The sequence below is a fragment of the Lactuca saligna genome, chromosome 9 (assembly GCF_052625555.1).
Source record: "Lactuca saligna cultivar CGN05327 chromosome 9, ASM5262555v1, whole genome shotgun sequence".
Classification (NCBI taxonomy): Eukaryota; Viridiplantae; Streptophyta; class Magnoliopsida; order Asterales; family Asteraceae; genus Lactuca; species Lactuca saligna.
In genome coordinates this window covers 167,843,757-167,861,576 of record NC_136425.1, presented here as the reverse complement: position 1 = coordinate 167,861,576, position 17,820 = coordinate 167,843,757, and the positions used below count along the sequence as shown (strand labels likewise).

General features: G+C 36.1%; 1 non-coding gene across 1 annotated transcript; it reads right to left on the bottom strand.

Annotated features, from left to right (window-relative positions):
- Positions 1-17,237: 17,237 nt before the first annotated feature.
- On the bottom strand, positions 17,238-17,344 carry LOC145019010 (small nucleolar RNA R71). The gene has a single exon (XR_013667330.1). It is a non-coding gene; the product is annotated as a small nucleolar RNA R71 (small nucleolar RNA).
- Positions 17,345-17,820: the final 476 nt, after the last annotated feature.

Here is a 17,820-nt window from a genome sequence, read left to right as displayed (position 1 = left end):
AGACTAATAAAATATAAGGGGTTAATTTGGCAAAATCATTCATTCTTATGGTGTGGGCCAATAATCCAGGATTCCATAGGTTGGGCTAAACCCATGTGACAACCCATGGAGGTTTGAACCCATAGAGCCTAAGGAATATGGATGGTCATACACATTAGGGTTTACATGGTGTAACCCTAATCTTGCCACACGATATAAGAAGCAATGGCACACTAGTGTTCTTGGAGATGGGTTAGGATATTCTCTCAAAAGTCATCATTTTTCCTAGGTGTGTTGTAATTCCATTTGAGGTGCAAAACTTGGGGAACTAATTTCTTAAAGGACAAACTCAAGAAGTTCTACAAGCTACAACAAAGAGGTAACTCTATAACTCCCTTTTATGTTGATTATATCATTTTATATGCTATTTGTAGGCTGAATGCTTTGGAAACAATATTGCATGTATAATTAGAGAAAACATAGATCCAAAGCGTTTAGGGTTGTATGTGTACAATAGGATGATGTAGTATACCAAAACCCTTCAGTGGTATCAAAGCCATGGGTTGTTTTCTTTTATACTTGATGCAATGTGTTTATTTTGAAAGTTGAAAATTTCTGTCTGACTGCCCTACTTGACAAGTGGATGCTTGGACTCGACGAGTAGGATAAGTTCCTTGGACTCGTCAAGTACAATATGGGGCTCAATGAGCTGTCTGTCTAGACAATAGTTTTTCGAGTTTTCTATCCTGTTTTGGATTAGAATCATTACCACAAAATGTTTTAGTTCATAAAATTTGATTTTGTTGATATGGTAATTATTATTCACATCCAAATAAAAGATAATTGTCAAAGTTTCGTGATTTGTGTTAGTTTATATGATTAGGATAATTTCTTGAAACTTGTTTGATATGAATCATTTTAACTTATGAGTTTAATTAGATCGTAGGCAAATTGTTTGATTTTGTTAGTTACAATTTTTTGATCTATAACTTGTCCTCAAGTTATGGAAAGTGAAAAGTTTCGTTTTTAAATCTCATCTTAAAATGGTTTTAAGTCTTCCATAACTTGTCCTAAAGTTATGGAACTTGAAGAGTCTTTTACATAAATGTTTTTATGCACTCGATAACTTGTCCTCAAGTTACGGAATGTAAAGAGTCTTTTAATAAAACCTATATTAAAATAATAAGTTATGGATACAAAAAGTTTTTGAAACTTGCCCTCAAGTTTTGGAATTTTTAAATGCAAAGTCTCACTTTGAAAGATTAATTCTAAACTGTAGAATTTTAAAAGTTTAAAATTCAACCCTTATACTATTATAATATTATATGTTTAATATATATATATATATATATATATATATATATATATATATATATATATATATATATATATATATATATATGTTTAAGAGTCAAGCCAGTCTTATCGTTAGTTGGGCACATTCACAAAGTCGGTCTATAAGGGGGTTATAAGGTTACTATAAAATGGTAGTTTAATGGGTGTATATCCTCACCCACCGCTTCCTTGACTGGTGGAGGGTCGTTAACTGAAAGGGTTTGACAAGTCATTTAAATTCTCATTAAAAGTATGTTGAAATACTAAGTAACTAAACACATGTAAAATCCCAATCTTAGTTACTTAGGAAAATGTGAATTTGGTGCTAATCTATGAAATTGCACCTTGCACCTTCTTAAGTCGTTAGTGGAGTGTGTGTGGTTAATCGACACACTAATCTGGGACTAACAGTGTGTGGAAAAGGGTTGCTTGATGTAATTCAGAGATCAATGGAGACCGTGTGCTTATTCGACACATTGATTAGGTGGTTGCAACATTGGGTGTACCAAGCTAATTTGCATGGTTATTCACACCTTGTTTGTGATCCTCGACATCACAGTCACAAACTTGAAGGGCACAATCGAGATTTAAACATGCCATTGAAAAATTCAATGAATCTCAAAGGATCTAGGAATTTCAACCCATTTAAAATTTAATAATAAATTTCTTTTTTTCATGGTGGAAATTGGTAAATCATTATTTACCTACCTTCAAATAGTTTGCAACCGGATTACGACATCCCTCTTCCGAATTGTAAAATATTTTGTTGGGTCCTAGCCTTAATATTTCATGTTGGGTATTGTATTAAGGACTAAAATCAACTAAAATTGAATTTCTCCCATTATAGATGTCTAGTTTAGACAACTATGGCCATCCTGAATCTTTTGGAAAAAGTTTTCTTTATACAAATGATTTTCCACAAGGCGGTCAAGGTGAAAGATTAATCCCCTCTTCATGCTATAGTGGAACTTCACTTCCTTCACCTCCTCCAATTATTCTCCCTAACCCACAAGTTCAAGGCTACTCAAAGCCCTATTAGCAGGAAGGAAATATTGTATGTTCTCACATCTTGGAGATGAAGTTACATATTGACAAGCTGGGAGAGTTAGGTTTCAAAGCCTCAAGGAAGTTGGTTGTTGACTGGGTTCTTCAACCACATCCTATTTCATATAGAGGGTTCTTGAAGGACTACTATATGGGAGATCACAACATGACCCTTGTTGATCTGACATATTTGCTTGATGTTGCTGAATCAGCAATGATTTGACGCACTGGTAAAGCAAAATTCATTGGAAGATCTACTTCCCAAACTTCCTTGGACATTGACAAGGGGAACATTGGAAGTCCAGAAAAGCTTTCTCTTCCCAATGGAAAGGGATCGGCCATGGTAAACCCGGTTGACCAAATGGTAAAGAGAAAGGCTAAGTCTGAGATTGTTCCATGTGCCATTCCCAAAGAGTCCATATGTTTCTATTGCCAAGAGAAGGGGCATTGGTTGCAAAGCTGTCAGATTTACCTTAAAGATCGCAAGGATGGTAAAGTCAAAATATTTGACTATGCTTCAGGTAAAATCCACTGTCTGACTCTATTAAGTTCCTATTTGGAGATTCTTAATACATTATGTAATGTAATTACATTTTGATGTTTTGGAGAATTGAAGAAATGAAAGGAAGCTTAAAGGAAGAGTATGTTGAGTCTGATCGCGAAGAGATGGATTTCGATCATATGGTTCAATGATCAGATTTGTGAGTTGGTGCTTAAGAGTTATGATAGATTGCTTAGGAATACATAACAAAATATTTTCACTTGTATTTGCATTGTAAGGATAAGTTTTTCTCAATTTTTATAAATAAAGAAAATTTTTGAAATTTATCTTATTTTTAAAATTTCCTTATAATGGAATTTATGAAAAATTGTTGCTTATATGTTTCCATTAATAGCAATATTGGAAAATGGAGTTGATTCTTTCGTTTGTGTTTGTGTCATAATTTACCAAATACGGAAAGATTGTCATCACCAAAGTTTCAGTTGGATAGAAACTTGGAATCATGCAACTTGTATTGTATGATGAATGAGAATTTTCATCTTTGGTAAATGAAGACTAATTCATTGTTCACATGTATATGTGAGTCAAGTGAAGGACTAGGGGATCAAGTACACTAGGTGTGCGTTGGTTAGGTCCACCACAAAGATTGATAAGACTATCTGTCATGATTTTGCTAAAGTTTAGTAAATATGGTTATGCTTACAAGTTGAAGTATAATTCTGAACATTGGAAAGGTTTCAATGTATGGCAAAATGAATGAGAAGAATCAAATTAGGCAGAAAGATAGAAGTTTCTCCAATGTGAAAAGATGGGAGAGTACTAGAGTGTCGTGTTTTATGATCATATTGATGATTATGAAAACCATGTCACAATTGACCCTCTAAGGATATCTTAGTGCATTTGTATGGTTAAGAAGAGGAATCGTGAATTGTTTAAATGCTGAAATCTAGAAAATGAGTCATACTTCGTTCCAAAAACAAGTCCTAGAGTGATACTCCAAGCTTGTACCTTGAGTGACACTAAATTAAGAAGGTTTATAACACTCACCAAACATATAGTAACATGTTTCTTACTCTTATACATTTAAAATTGGTAAGTTGTGATGTATTGGTAAGGACAAAGACCAAATAAGACCAATTGTGTGAAGTGTTTTTCTTGATAAGAAAACGCACTAACTCTTGAATATTTGGTTGTCAGGGAATGGTTCTTGACATGAGAGTCTTATATGTCAAGAGGTAAGTGAGAGTCTTAAGGATCTTGACAAGTTTCAAGAACTAATCAAGAATAAAATCTATTTTTTATTGCTAGCACACGACTTGAGGTTTGTAACCTATCATGTTGACATTTTCTTATTACGGTGCCCATTCCAGTTAAAGTTGACTATGCATGTGAGTTCTATGAGTTCTCAATTGTTTGCATAACAACTCAGAAGCAATGGTAGGCCCTTGTGCTGCCAAGTGGCAAGCAATTAAGATTGAACAAGTTCAATCCATATGGGTTTGGATTTGTCACTAACCATGTCTTGTGATTATGGTTATGAGAAATTCACATGGATAGGAACACATATACCATAAAATCTAAGTTTCATAAGGTTTCTCTCCAATTCATGAAAATGATTGTGAGGAAACGCTTTCAAAAAGTAGATTTCAAGGAGATAGCAATTGTGATATTTGCATTCTCAAATTCTATTATGCTTACCGCATCCCTCTTCACAGTTTGAATTATGGGAGATGGCAAAGGTATAAACATTTGAGACTTATCGTTGTAAGTTTTAAAATTGTTAAGACACACATTTTGGCTACCTAAGGAAAGGTGTATGAGTTTGAGAAGCCTAGATAAAGTTTTATTGAAGCATCTTATATCAGAAATTTGAACTTTGGTAATGAAATTCAGTAAGTATTGATTTCTAAAAGACTAGCTGATTTCTGAATACATGTGAAAGCTAGTGGGAGCATAAGGGTTGTGCTAGTAAGATAATAATTAAACTTCTAGTGGGAGCATAATTATTATGGAAAGTGTTGCAAGTTAGCAATGTTAATTATAGAAAATAAAAGGATTCAAATCGCATTGCAGGATTTGAAAAGTTATTTTGTTATAATTAAGGGAGAGGAATTTATACTTCATTTCAAAATCTAAAAGCTTAGATTGAGACTTTAATCAAATATAGTCAAATATATATGAAGGTTATGTTTGAATGGTTCAACATAAGGAAATTCTATATATGGAAATATAAATTGTGTTCTTAAATTTGATTATGATTACGGCATCCCTCTTCATAATCAAAATTATGAGAACATGGAAAATAGAAATATTGTAGCAAAAGACTGGTCAAGTATCATGTGTTTATGAATCGTGTCCAATACGCTTCAGGTATAGGATCGGTTACATGTGCTATGATATACATCCGTTCTAAATTTTCGAAATGCCTAGGGCATTAAGAGGGGAAAAGGACTAGAACTGGATATGATTAAAGTGGTTAACAACTATTAAGGATAATCTAAGGTTCACCTAGGATTGGTTGCTTGTAGTTGGAAGTATAAAATGGATGGACTATATTGACATATTCTAAAAAGAGGCAACTCTCGTTTAGAAGTGATAGTCAAAATGGGAATATGGAAATCTTTCCATAAGTGGAAGTTATTCTTTAAATCTATTTAAGATTAGGAAACTTAATGCAAGAAGAATGTTCAAAGGAATGTACTTTGAATTTGAGACTTGGCTTCCGTGGAATTGCTTTGTTATCAATCTCCAGTGGAAAGATTTGTAATATCATTGGTCAAGTCTCTGTGAATTTTACTACCATGACATTACATAGGCTGCATTACATGATAGGTTAGCAGTGACAAGAATTTTGAATTCTTACACTTTCAATAAAGATTTGGAATTATGAAATAAGCATCATTGAAATGTTCTTCAGTTGAGCATGGCATAGTTGTTGCTTTGGGGCCATATAGGATTAGTAATATTCTTGTGTTTCACTTTGCATGTTTTGACTTCCCGAATAACTAGGATATTCAAACCATCCACAGTTGATCATACTTTGGAAGTAGGTATAGAGGCAAGACTGTTATGAACGGGTATGCAGTTTGTCTAGGACAAGGTGGATGTAATGTTCATGAGTACTCATGGAATAAGATTCGAGAATCGACTCAACCCACGCTCATCTGAATCACTTCATGGATTTTATCATGAGTGATTGTGAGACGATAATATCTTATATTCTTGAAACGCAGACATGTGAGTTGTAATTGCGATTCGGTTACACATTGATGTATGTAAACGCACCAGTAACTTGGTGTTATAAAACATATTGCTGTATGTAATTGGATGAGTAGGTACAAGCAAGCATTTGGGTTGAAGTTTATCCGATCCTTTTACCCCATGTGGATAAAAGTGATATCTGTGGGCCCCTCCATGATTTAGTGATGACACCCCTAAGTGCTTGGCCAAGCCTGGACTGATTTTGATTTGTTCAATTAGTTGGTCATCATAAATCAAAAATTGGGAAACAACATTGTAAGTCCCCATTTCGCTTAAGTATCAATCAGATCCGTTTGATGGTACAGAATCCCAATCAAACGGATGATGCTAGATCAAAATAGAAGAGAAGAAGAGGAATAATAATATGAATTATGATGTATTCAATGAATAGAATGATGCTCCAACACATAAGATTCTCTCACACACACTCTTCTTCTCTCTAACTTTCTCTCTCTCCAATATGCTCTCATTTTCTAGTTGTACACTCATCAACCCCTCCTCGCCCACCTAACCTATATTTATATACTGATGGGGAACATGGGCCATAGATGGGTTCACGACCGTGAACTGCTTTATGGCGGTAAACACTCACTTGGTCGTGAACACAACTGTAAATATATATCACATTATAGAGAAACTGATTGCCTAGATAAGCAAAGTATAAACAAATCTTTTTGACCCAACAATCCCCCCTGGTTTATAGCTCTCTTTTCTAATTGACCCAACAAGCTCCCCCTAAAAATCAGTTAGGTTTTCTTGTCAAGCTCCATTTTGAGCTTGGCTTCAGCATTTATCTTTGATTTCTTCACAGCTTCAATATGAACATGATGAATCTTCAATAAATGACTTCATCTTGAGCACTTGAACTTTTATTTATAATTTGGCTTTGAACGCACATTGATTGAGGAGAATTCTTGTACTGCTTCTTGAAAGATAGCGCTTTTAGCTTGAGAATATTCAGAGAGAATAATAGAGAGAACTAATCTTTTGGATCACTTCAGCAGGTGCATAGATAGCAGCAGACTGATTGAGGATACATCAATGCAATCGGTCACATAATCTTCAATTGCAGCTTCACCTAGCTTCTGGGGTAGAAGATTTGAATGTTGAAAGAACAGTCTTCATTTCTTGCTCCTTCGAATGAGAATTCTTCGATGATCACGGACAAATCCTTGACTTAGAAATTCTCGATACAGACTCCATGAGTCTCATCTACATCTGAATTCACTTTTCAAGACAAAACAAAACTAAAAGAAAACTTAGCACATAATATTGTTTGTATTTTTCATGTTTTCTAAACAAGAAATAAAACAGAAATAACACTATTTTTGGATTTTTACTTTTTTGATTTTTTTTTTATTTTAGAATTTTTTGATTTTTGTTTGATTTTTTTTTTAATTCTCCCCTTAAATTTGTGCATAGAGGAAACTATGAACAAATTTAACAAAAAAAATATTTGAGATAAAAGTTGTGAGACAGTCTTAACTTTGTTTATCAGTACCTTCACCTTCATGAATAGATATGGTCAATTTTCGGTATTGTGGTCCACTTAAACACGCAGAATATTGACAAACTTTTATAAATAAACCATTTAGCTGACGAAGACCACGGGTATTTTTGTCCACTTAAATTAAGCAGCAAGATCTACATACAACCTCTAAATGGTTCAATTTTAGTTGCACTAGAATGTGTTCCCCACTTCCCGATATACCCTGGTTATCAAGGACTTCCAAAGAACTCCTTACTTTACGTGAGTAAACAATTATTAAAGAGGAAGATAGATTTAGAGATAGGTGCATATGTTGTCTCCTAGGTCGGATCTCTTTCAATCGTGCAGAAGGGACAACATATGACTAACAGAGATAGAGGGATTGAGAAAGTAGGTTGCATATGTTATGTCCCAGGTCGGATCTTCCGATCACGTAGAGGGGACATCATATGGCTAATGATTAGAAAGAATTTCATTGATAAGGAGGTGCGTAGAAATAGAGTTGCATATGTTGCATTCCAGGTCAGATCTCTTCCAATCACGCAGAGGAAGCAACATATGACAGACAGATAGAAAGCAAAAAAATAATTTCCTACAGACCTACTTAGCCCTGTCGAAAATACCCGTTACCCGAATTACCCGCCCAATTTTTTCGGGTATCAGGTAAATCGGGTAACGGGTAAATTTTTCCGGGTAATCGGGTTACCCGATTTTTTTTTTCCGGGTAGGGTAAAGGGTACATTTTTTGGGTTTCGAGTATACCCGAATTACCCGAATTACCCAAATTATTTTAAAAATTCGATTTTTTTTGTAGAGCTTGTACGATATAGCAGATATTTGATCACGCTTAAACTATATCATTATTGTAAAACATAAATATATTTATTATGACAATACGATACTAACAATATTAAAAGTAATTTTTAAATATCATCACGTTCTTTAAAACTTAACTGTTTTCAACTCATTATCTTTGACGAAACTTCAGAACATGGCAAAACTTATGGCTACATTTATCTTAAACATTTTAAACTTTTAAATTAAGATGTTTAGGTATTTGTTTTTTTAACATCTTATTAGATTAGATTAAGTTGTTAAAAAATTACTTGATATCTCATGATTTATTGACTAAAAAATCTCCATGTTCAAAGCTTGAGTAACTTCGTTTATGTCTCATTTGTTTATATAAAAAGACTAATAAAGCACCACATATTTATTTTATTAAATTTATTTTCAGGTGAAATTCAAAAAAAAAATTATATATTTCGGGTAATACCCGAATTACCCAAACCCGACCCGATACCCGAATTACCCGAATTTAGTTTGGGTAGGGTAACGGGTAATTTTTCTAACATGAAAAACCCGAATTACCCGAAACCCAAAAAAATTACCCGTTCAACATCCCTAGACCTACTTTATCAGAACCCCTCAGTGGCCCTATTAGAACCAAAATTAAGGACATAAATCCGTACATCAAGGAAAAGTTGAACCACTGTTTTAGATGCATATTAATTTAGTGTATCCCATGGGTTCCCTTGTTTATCTCACTACGCAATATACCTGAGCATTGTATGGTCAGTCCAAACAATCCTAACTAAATCCACACTGTCAAATCCTTCGTGCCTACCAGCACATTGAACACAAAGTCTAGACAATTCAGATTCAGTCCCTTACACATGTTTTAGACTGCCCGTTATCACTATCATTATATCACTTCCCAAACAATACCTACTGATGAAAAACTATGTCTTCAAAACGAATCAGTGTAAGATAAACTCGGGTGCATAGAGAAGAAAAATCAAACTGTATGTCACCGATTGAATTTGCATTCAGAAGGTCTTAGAACAACATGCATAATCTCAGAACCTATCCGAAAATTCTTCACATCGTTAGGAACAAACCCCATGTGTGATCCTCTCCTTCCTTCCTTTACTGCAAAGGACACATACTCTCAAACAATGTTCAGAATTTTGCACAGTTGAGAGATGCCTCCTACCATATGCCTGGAACAACCACTACCAACAAACCGAAGTCTGATGATATGCCTCCATAGCTGTCCTGAAACAGAGCGGGATCAGTTGGTCTTTGGAACCCAATCCATTTTGAAACTGGGTTGACTTTGTCATCTACAAAAGGAACTCTCTCCCAAGACATATCCTGCTTATCAGAAACAAAATATGTAGAAAAATTAGAAGCTTAGAAGATTTGGGAGAGTGAACCTTCGGTACCCATATGTAGTTGGGTTTAACCCATTTCTTTTTCGAGTGGATGGGTGCCTCGGCACTTGATTTTGAACTTGAAGTCGGCTGCCGAGATGACTTTGACCTAACCGTTCTTGGCTTCATAGGAGCATCTCTTGAGCTTGACTTCTGGGTTGGCATTCCCTTCTTGCCCTTGGGAGTTAATTTATTTTCCTTGGGAGTTGAACTCTTTCCCTTGTTGGCATTCCAGTCGCCATTTCGTGATTTTGACCTTGAAGGGCTTCTTTTGGGGAATCTCCCACTCTGCACGTTCTACCAGCCTTGTGTGTAGTAGGGAACATATGCGCGATTTGGACAATTTCTGGCAATGTGTCCAGGTGTTCCACAGTGAAACCAAGTCTTTTTCTTTACTTGGAAGTTGTTTCTTCCTGCCCCTGCTAGCGTACCCTTGCCTTGTCTCTTATTGTTCCCACAAGCACACTTGCAACAGGCACTTTGTTCAGCTTGAATTGGTGGCCTATATTTACCAATAGCATGTTTGTTAGGAGTAAAAGAATTAGAAGCAACAGATTCAAAGTTCAAGTAGTCATTGGTTTGTTCAATAGTGTTCTCCTTGTTCTCATCCTCTACTACTTTACCTGCACAGGAAGTAGAAACATCAGTATTCTTCACCTTAACACCCTTAGTTGGTCCTGATTGTTCAGTCTTGACTGGAGCTGGTGTAGGGGTTTGGCCATACTGAGCAGGTTTCTCTACCTCATTTGTCTCAAGGGATGGGTTATAGTTGTTATTAAAAGGAGGTGGAACACTGTGATACCCTAGACCCTAGTTTTGATTATCTTTGAATTTTAATTACTTCTCACTAGATACATCATATTTTCTAAAATTAAAATCTGCATTTCAAAATGAATTTTCAATGTGTCAAGTTCTTTGGTTACAGTAGTAAGTTTCTTTTTGATGTGATCATAATTCTCACACTTGTTGCTGTAATCTTCTTGTAGTTTCTTGAAATCTTTAATTTTGGACTCTAATTGTTCTTTCAATGGTTTCTGGCCTTTCCTAAGTTGGTATCCTTCGTATTTTAGTTCCTCGTTCTCTCTACGTAATAATTCCTAATGCACACGTAAATTCTCCAAGGAAATTTCATTGACTTTGATGTTTGAGGAACTCATTTAAATTTTTTTTTTTATGAAAAATGCCCTTTGACAAAAAAAAAACTCAAAAGTCAACCTTAAAAGTTAAATTTAAAAAATCAAACTTAAAAGTCAAACTTAAAAGTAAAACCGAAAAGCTAAATTTGAAATTTTCAAGTTTAAACGAGAAAGTCAAAGGTTAAACTTGAAAGTCAAAGTCAAAATTTTAGGTCAAAATTCAATTTAGAAAGTAAAAAATTAAAAACTAAATTTTTTGGAAGAAAATGGAATTTAAATATAAAAATAAATTAATTTTTAGGCTAAAAGTGTAAAATTTTCGAAAATAGGAATCGGAAACGACTCCTTTTGAATTAAATTCGGAAGGCGTAAACAATCTAGCTACCTAGATCAGTTGGAAAGGCACTTGGTTTATGAATCAGAGGACCCGGGTTCGATCTTTGGTAACCCCCAAAATTGATTCCTATTTTTGCTGATGCGCGTGCGAGGTTGCTGAGTGCTGAACGAAGCTGCTGAATGAGCAAGTGGGTTGAACATGTGCGAGGCTAGCCGCACACCGAAGATGGTGAACGTGCGAAGAACGGCTGTGAACCTAGGACGCCGACCACGTGTGGGGCTGGTTGTAAACTCCGAGGGTCGTAAACAAAATTCGGGCCATGAACCCTTCTTGGGTCGTACACCCTTCAAAGGCCGAGAACCCTTCAAGGGTCGTGAACACTTTGCAGATACGAAAAAAACACAACAATTTTTGCCCCTTTTTGCTCCAAAACTCGATCAAAAACTCATCTTTATGAAAAATGAGAAGAGAAAACCCCTCTAATTCTCAAATATCTATCCAAAAACGCAAAAATTCTTCAAAAATAAGATCAAATACACTCCAGATCTGACAAAAATTATTGATACAATCCAAGCTCTGATACTAATTGTAAGTCCCCAATTCGCTTGACTATCAATCAGATCCGTTTGATGGTGCGGAATCCCAATCAAACGGATGATGCCAAATCAAAATAGATGTCACACCCCGAAACTGATGGCGGAAACGTTCCGGGGCGGAGGACGTCATGTAGTATCACAACCAATGTACATAGTAAGCGTAGTAAACACAAACATTACATTACATAGAAATATTTACATTGTCTGAAAACAAAGTGTTACAAGTGTTATACATATATATATCATATGAACAAAATTTAAGACGAGTCTTCTGTACGCTCCGTCTTCTCCAAAATATCGCGGGGTACCAGTCTAATGCAGACCTGAGAATACAAGCAGTTTGAAAATTAGCATAAAGCTGGTGAATTCATAAGCGGTTTATTTTTGTAAAAGAACAATTTTCCATTGGTTTTTCTGAAAAAGTCGTTATCTAAGAAAATCCCATATTTTCTTATAAACAAAGTTTAGTTATCTGTTTGTTACACAGTGTGGTTAAGAGCATATATGTTATCCCAGGAAAAACCCTTATTTTCCTAAAAGTTGTGGTTATTTCTTGATTCGGAATACAATGTATTAGTATCTATCATACTTGTAGTATTAGATAAGTATTCTAAAAGCCTGGTTATCCTATACACGAATGTCGAATATCTACTATAGTTATTCGAAGTTTCGAATCTTTGGAGACACTCAGAGACGTACACTATATTTGAAATTCTGGTGACATCCAAAGGCGTGTTTTAGACGTATTTCCGAAGCTCTGTCTACATCCAAAGGCGTATGTTTTCGAAACTCTGTCGATATCCAAAGGCGCACTTTCGAATTATTTCCGAAACTCTGGTGACACTCAAGGCGTACACTAGCTGTATTTTCGATGTCTTGGTGCCATCCAAAGGCGTGCCCTAGCTATACTTTCAAAGTTCTGGTACTATTCGGAGGTGTATTTCATTAGTAATAATCCTAATTTATGATTAGCATGAATCTTTCGTAAATTATAAAATGTAACATAGATTATAACATTTTATAAAGAAATCTACAATTAGTCTGAAAGCTAACTCTGCAAGTCAAACTGTTGGTTAGCACGCTTTTCGATATTAAAAGCATATAGAATATGAACATTTGAACTGAAATAATAAGTTTGAGTACAATATTTTCTTGTACTTTTGCTTGTATTCCCCCCTAAAAACATTTGAAAAACACGGAAAAAGGAGTAGGGGTATGAACTCACCAATCAAGGAATGTGTCGGTTTGGATGGTAAACGTCAGTTCGGGGCTTGAACGTGTGCGAGGTTCCTATGTAATATGAGGAAATACATAATTGTACCTAATTAGAATTTAAACTACTAATTAGATAAGAGAGTACACTCTAAGACGCGAAAACACTTCAATACAAGTGTTTTGAGTGACCCGGGTAACATCTATGGGTGTGTATGGCTTGGATATGGAGTTTGCTCTTCAAGAGTAAACTCCTAATGGAGTTTTCAGACCAAATTACCAACTCCCCATGAGTTTATGGCCATAAACTCATGGTGGGGGTGTTCTTGGGTGCCTAATGGTTTTACAACTCTTGTGGGGTAATGTGTGGCTTGGTTTTAAGGCATTGGAAGGAAATTTGAACATTATAAGGACCATTTGAGGAGTTTACGGCAGTAAACTAGGAGTTTACGGCTGTAAACTCTTATGTACCCATTCTTATTGTGTTTTGGTGGTCCTAGGTCAACCACAAGAGTTTCTAGTCCAAAGTACAAGCCATGAAAGGAAATTAGGGAACCAATAGACCGCCTTATAAGAGTTTACAGCCCAGGAACCATTCCTTGGGAGTTTATGTCTGTGAACTCCTAAGGGGTGGTTTCCTTTAAGTTTAAGATCCCTAACACATTGTTAGATGGTTCTAAACTTTATTCCAAGGCTTAGGAGGTGTTTAAGGGACATTTTAACACCTTTAAAGGGGTTTACGGCCTATGAAATGGTGTTCACGGCCCAAGCATGTTCTTGGGCAGTAAACTCATGTTTACCCCTCAAATCTTAAGGTTTTGGTGTTCTAAGTCCAGTATTGTAAGCCCTAAGTCATATATAATCTCCAAAAGTGGTTTGGAAGGGTTTGAAGGCTCAAAAACCCCATTTAGGTGAGTTTGCGGCCTAAGGATGTTCTAGGGCCGTAAAAACATGTTCTTGGTCCTATTTCATGATTCAAACACGAATTTGAAAGCTAAAGATGTTATACTATGAGCTAGGATTGATTCCTAACCAATTTGGAGCTTGAATTGGATGATTTTGGATCAAAGGTTTGGATTGATGAGAGATAGTAGAGAGATAGAGTGGAAAAAGGCTTCAAATGAGGTCCCTTCAACTTTAAATATGATTTGAGTTTGAGGCTCGGTGGAATTCTACCCGATACTGGCGTTAGATGGGGCTTTTGGTCGTACCCGATTTAATTGTTGTAACCCAACGTGGTCGAAACTAAAAATTTTCCAAATAATAATTTTGTGGCGTTTTCATGTGTTTCTAACGGGTTTGGATATTTACGAGGTCATAATAAAAGTCTTAAATTAAATGACTTAATCCAAAAACGTAATCGGAACAATTTGCTAAAGACGAGTTTTATGGACGGAAACAAGTTACAGTGATGAAACAAACTTCGGGTTGTCACAATAGAAGAGAAGAAGAAGAATAATAATATGAATCTATGATGTATTCAATGAATATAATGATACTCCAACACATAAGATTCTCTCACACACACACTCTTCTTCTCTCTAACTTTTTCTCTCTACAATATGCTCTCCTTTTCTAGCTGTACACTCATCATCCCCTCCTCACCCACCTAACATCTATTTATATACTTATGGGGAACATGGGCCTTAGATGGGTTCACGGCCATGAACAAGTTTACGGCCGTGAACTGGTTTACGACCATAAACACTTACTTGGTCGTGAACACAACCGCAAATATATATTACATTACAAAGAAACCAATTGCCTAGAAAAGCTAGGTATAAACCAATCTTTTTGACCCAACTGACATATGGACAAGGAGAATGATTATAATCCATGTCTCAGTCCATATGATATCTAGAATGGAGGAATACATGATCCCTTATCTAATGTACGCATCATTGACTAGGTTAGAGTTCAACGGCGACTTTTAAGAGCTACGATTGCTAGCCAGGTTGTGGAGTCATAGTTGCAACAATAGTTATTAGACTTATCCGAGTAGGAGACTGTTGGATTAGGTGTCTAATCCCATAACTGTAATTGGTATGTACTTGACCCGAGAGTAGCATGGTCCATATAGGTTGCATATCACCAGGACAATTTGATAGGATGGACTTTTGAGAAAAAGGTTATTTATGATTTGTTAATATATTATAAGTTCGAATATATAAATTTGAAATCATATTATTTAATTAGTATTGATCAAGATTTAATTTTCAACTAATTTTGTGATCAAAAGAGACTAATTAAATATAAGGGGTTGATTTAGCAAAATCATTCATTCTTATGGTGTGGGCCAATGATCCATGATTCCTTAGGTTGGGCTAAACCCATGTGATAACCCATGGATGATCCATGGAGGTTTAAACCCATGGAGCCTAAGTAATATGGAAGGTAATACATATTAGGGTTTACACGGTGTAACCCTAATCTTGCCACATTATATAAGAAGCCCCTTAGCATCCAAAATGGCACACTAGTGTTCTTGGATATCATTGAGCCGATTGTGGGGTTAGGATATTTTCTCAAAAGTTATCATTTGTCCTAGGTGTGTTGTGATTCCATTTGAGGTGCAACACTTGGGGTACTAAGTTCTTATAGGCCAAACTCAAGAAGTTCTACAATCTACAACAAAGAGGTAACTCTATAACTCCCTTTTATGTTAATTATATCATTTTGTATCATAGTTGTATTCTTAACTCTTTGGAAACAATATTGCATGTATAATTATAGAAACCATGTATCTGATATTGCCATATTTTTACTTATTTTTAGGCAATATTTAAGTACATTCTTATTGAAAAGTTGGTAATTTGTTTAGAATAATGGTACTTATGAGCTTAAATGTTGTTTACAGCAAAAAAAGAAGACATTTTGAAGAAAAGAGGACGGGAAACGTTAAAGAAAGAAACTTGGGAATTAGAAGAGTAAAAGTGAAGCAAATCTGGAGAAAGGGGTTATTCACGACGTGAAAATTAAAGAACTCACGACGTGAATTAATGGTTCAGATAAAACCCTTTATTAAATTTGTTAATAAATTAGGTTAGTTTAATAGTAAGTAGATTAATTAGTAACACCGTTCCCTGTGATCGACACCCGACTTACCTAAGTTATACTGTAATCTGACTAGGTACACTGCCTATAAATGCATAGTTAGTCTTAGTTCGTTAGGTTATAAATATTAAAATTAGTGGGTACTTTTGTGCACATCAAGTTTTTGGCGCCGTTGCCGGGGAACGGTGCAGATTATTAGTTGATTTAGTTGCATCAGATTAATCGTTTTTTAGGAATAAAATCTGCAGAAAGCTTAATTGGTTATTTATTTTGCTAGCTTATCTTAGTTTAATTTTCGTTCTGTTTGTCACGGAGTTCACGACGTAAGATTCAGTATACTCACGACGTGAAATCTGAGAGTTCATTTTTAGTTTTTCTTATTTTAGTCCAGTTTTACGTTTTAGTTTAGCAAGTTGCAGGAGTTAATGACCAGAGGCTCAAACACACCATTGGTGCCACCACTAGAAGATCCCGAGTCTGCAATTCACAAGAAAAAGATGCCCTTGCAAGAATTGAAGTCAGCCTTCTCTAGGAAGGCGAGAAAGAAGATAGGAGAGTCAAGTTCATCAATGAAGCACGAGAGCAATCTTGAGCATTTGGATCATACATCCGTGCAAACCGAATACGAAAGCGACACCGAGCCAGAATTTGAAGAACACACGAGTGAACCCGAGAACGAGCCAAGGAACAAGATGGCAGATATTGAAGAAATGTCCATGGGAGCTTACAAAAAGCGGATCCGAGAAGATGTGGGTCCCGGATTAGTCCAACCCGCAATACCTGCCAATGCCACATTCGAGCTGAAGGGACACATATTGACTGCGCTGAAGGACATCCCATTTTTCGGGAAAGACCATGAGGATGCTTTTAAGAATCTAGATGAAGTCAATGACATTGCAGATTACTTCAATGTCCCAAATGTCAACATGAACACAATCTTGCTTAGGATGCTGCCCGTCACTTTCAAAGGAGTTGCTAAGGAGTGGTTAAAAGCACTCACACCGGGTACAATCACCACTTGGGCTCAAATGCGTGAGCAATTCCTAGACCAGTTTTGCCCACCATCCAAGATAGACAAACTCAAGAAGGCAATAGCCAACTTTGAGCAACAGCCGGGTGAGTCACTGTACGATGCATGGGAGCGGTACAAGGGCTTACTCAGAAACTGCCCGCAACATGACCTAAATGTGCAGCAAGAGATGTCAATCTTTTATGATGGGGTCAATGTGATGACAAGACAACTCCTTGATTCTCAAGGACCGTTGACAAGGAAAAATCCAAGGGAGGTCAAGGAGCTAATTGAAGAATTCGCGAAACACTCCCGCGAATACCATAACCCGAGGCAGGATGGAAGCAAAGGCGGTGGAGGAGCCCAAACTGAAGAAATTGCAGCTGTCATGGCCATGCTGAATAACATGGATCGCAGGATAACACAAATGGACCAGTCGATACACACCATAAGAGTGGGGTGCGAGCGATGCAATGGTCCACACTTGACCAAGGACTGCAACGTGGATGAATTTGGGAACAGAAAAGCTCAAGTGTGCTACTCTAATGGGGATAAGTTTGAAGAGGACTGGAGGAAACCGAAGAAGGAGTGTCTGCCATATGAAGAATATAAGAAGTAAAAAGACGAGAAGTATAGGCAGACAGGTCAAG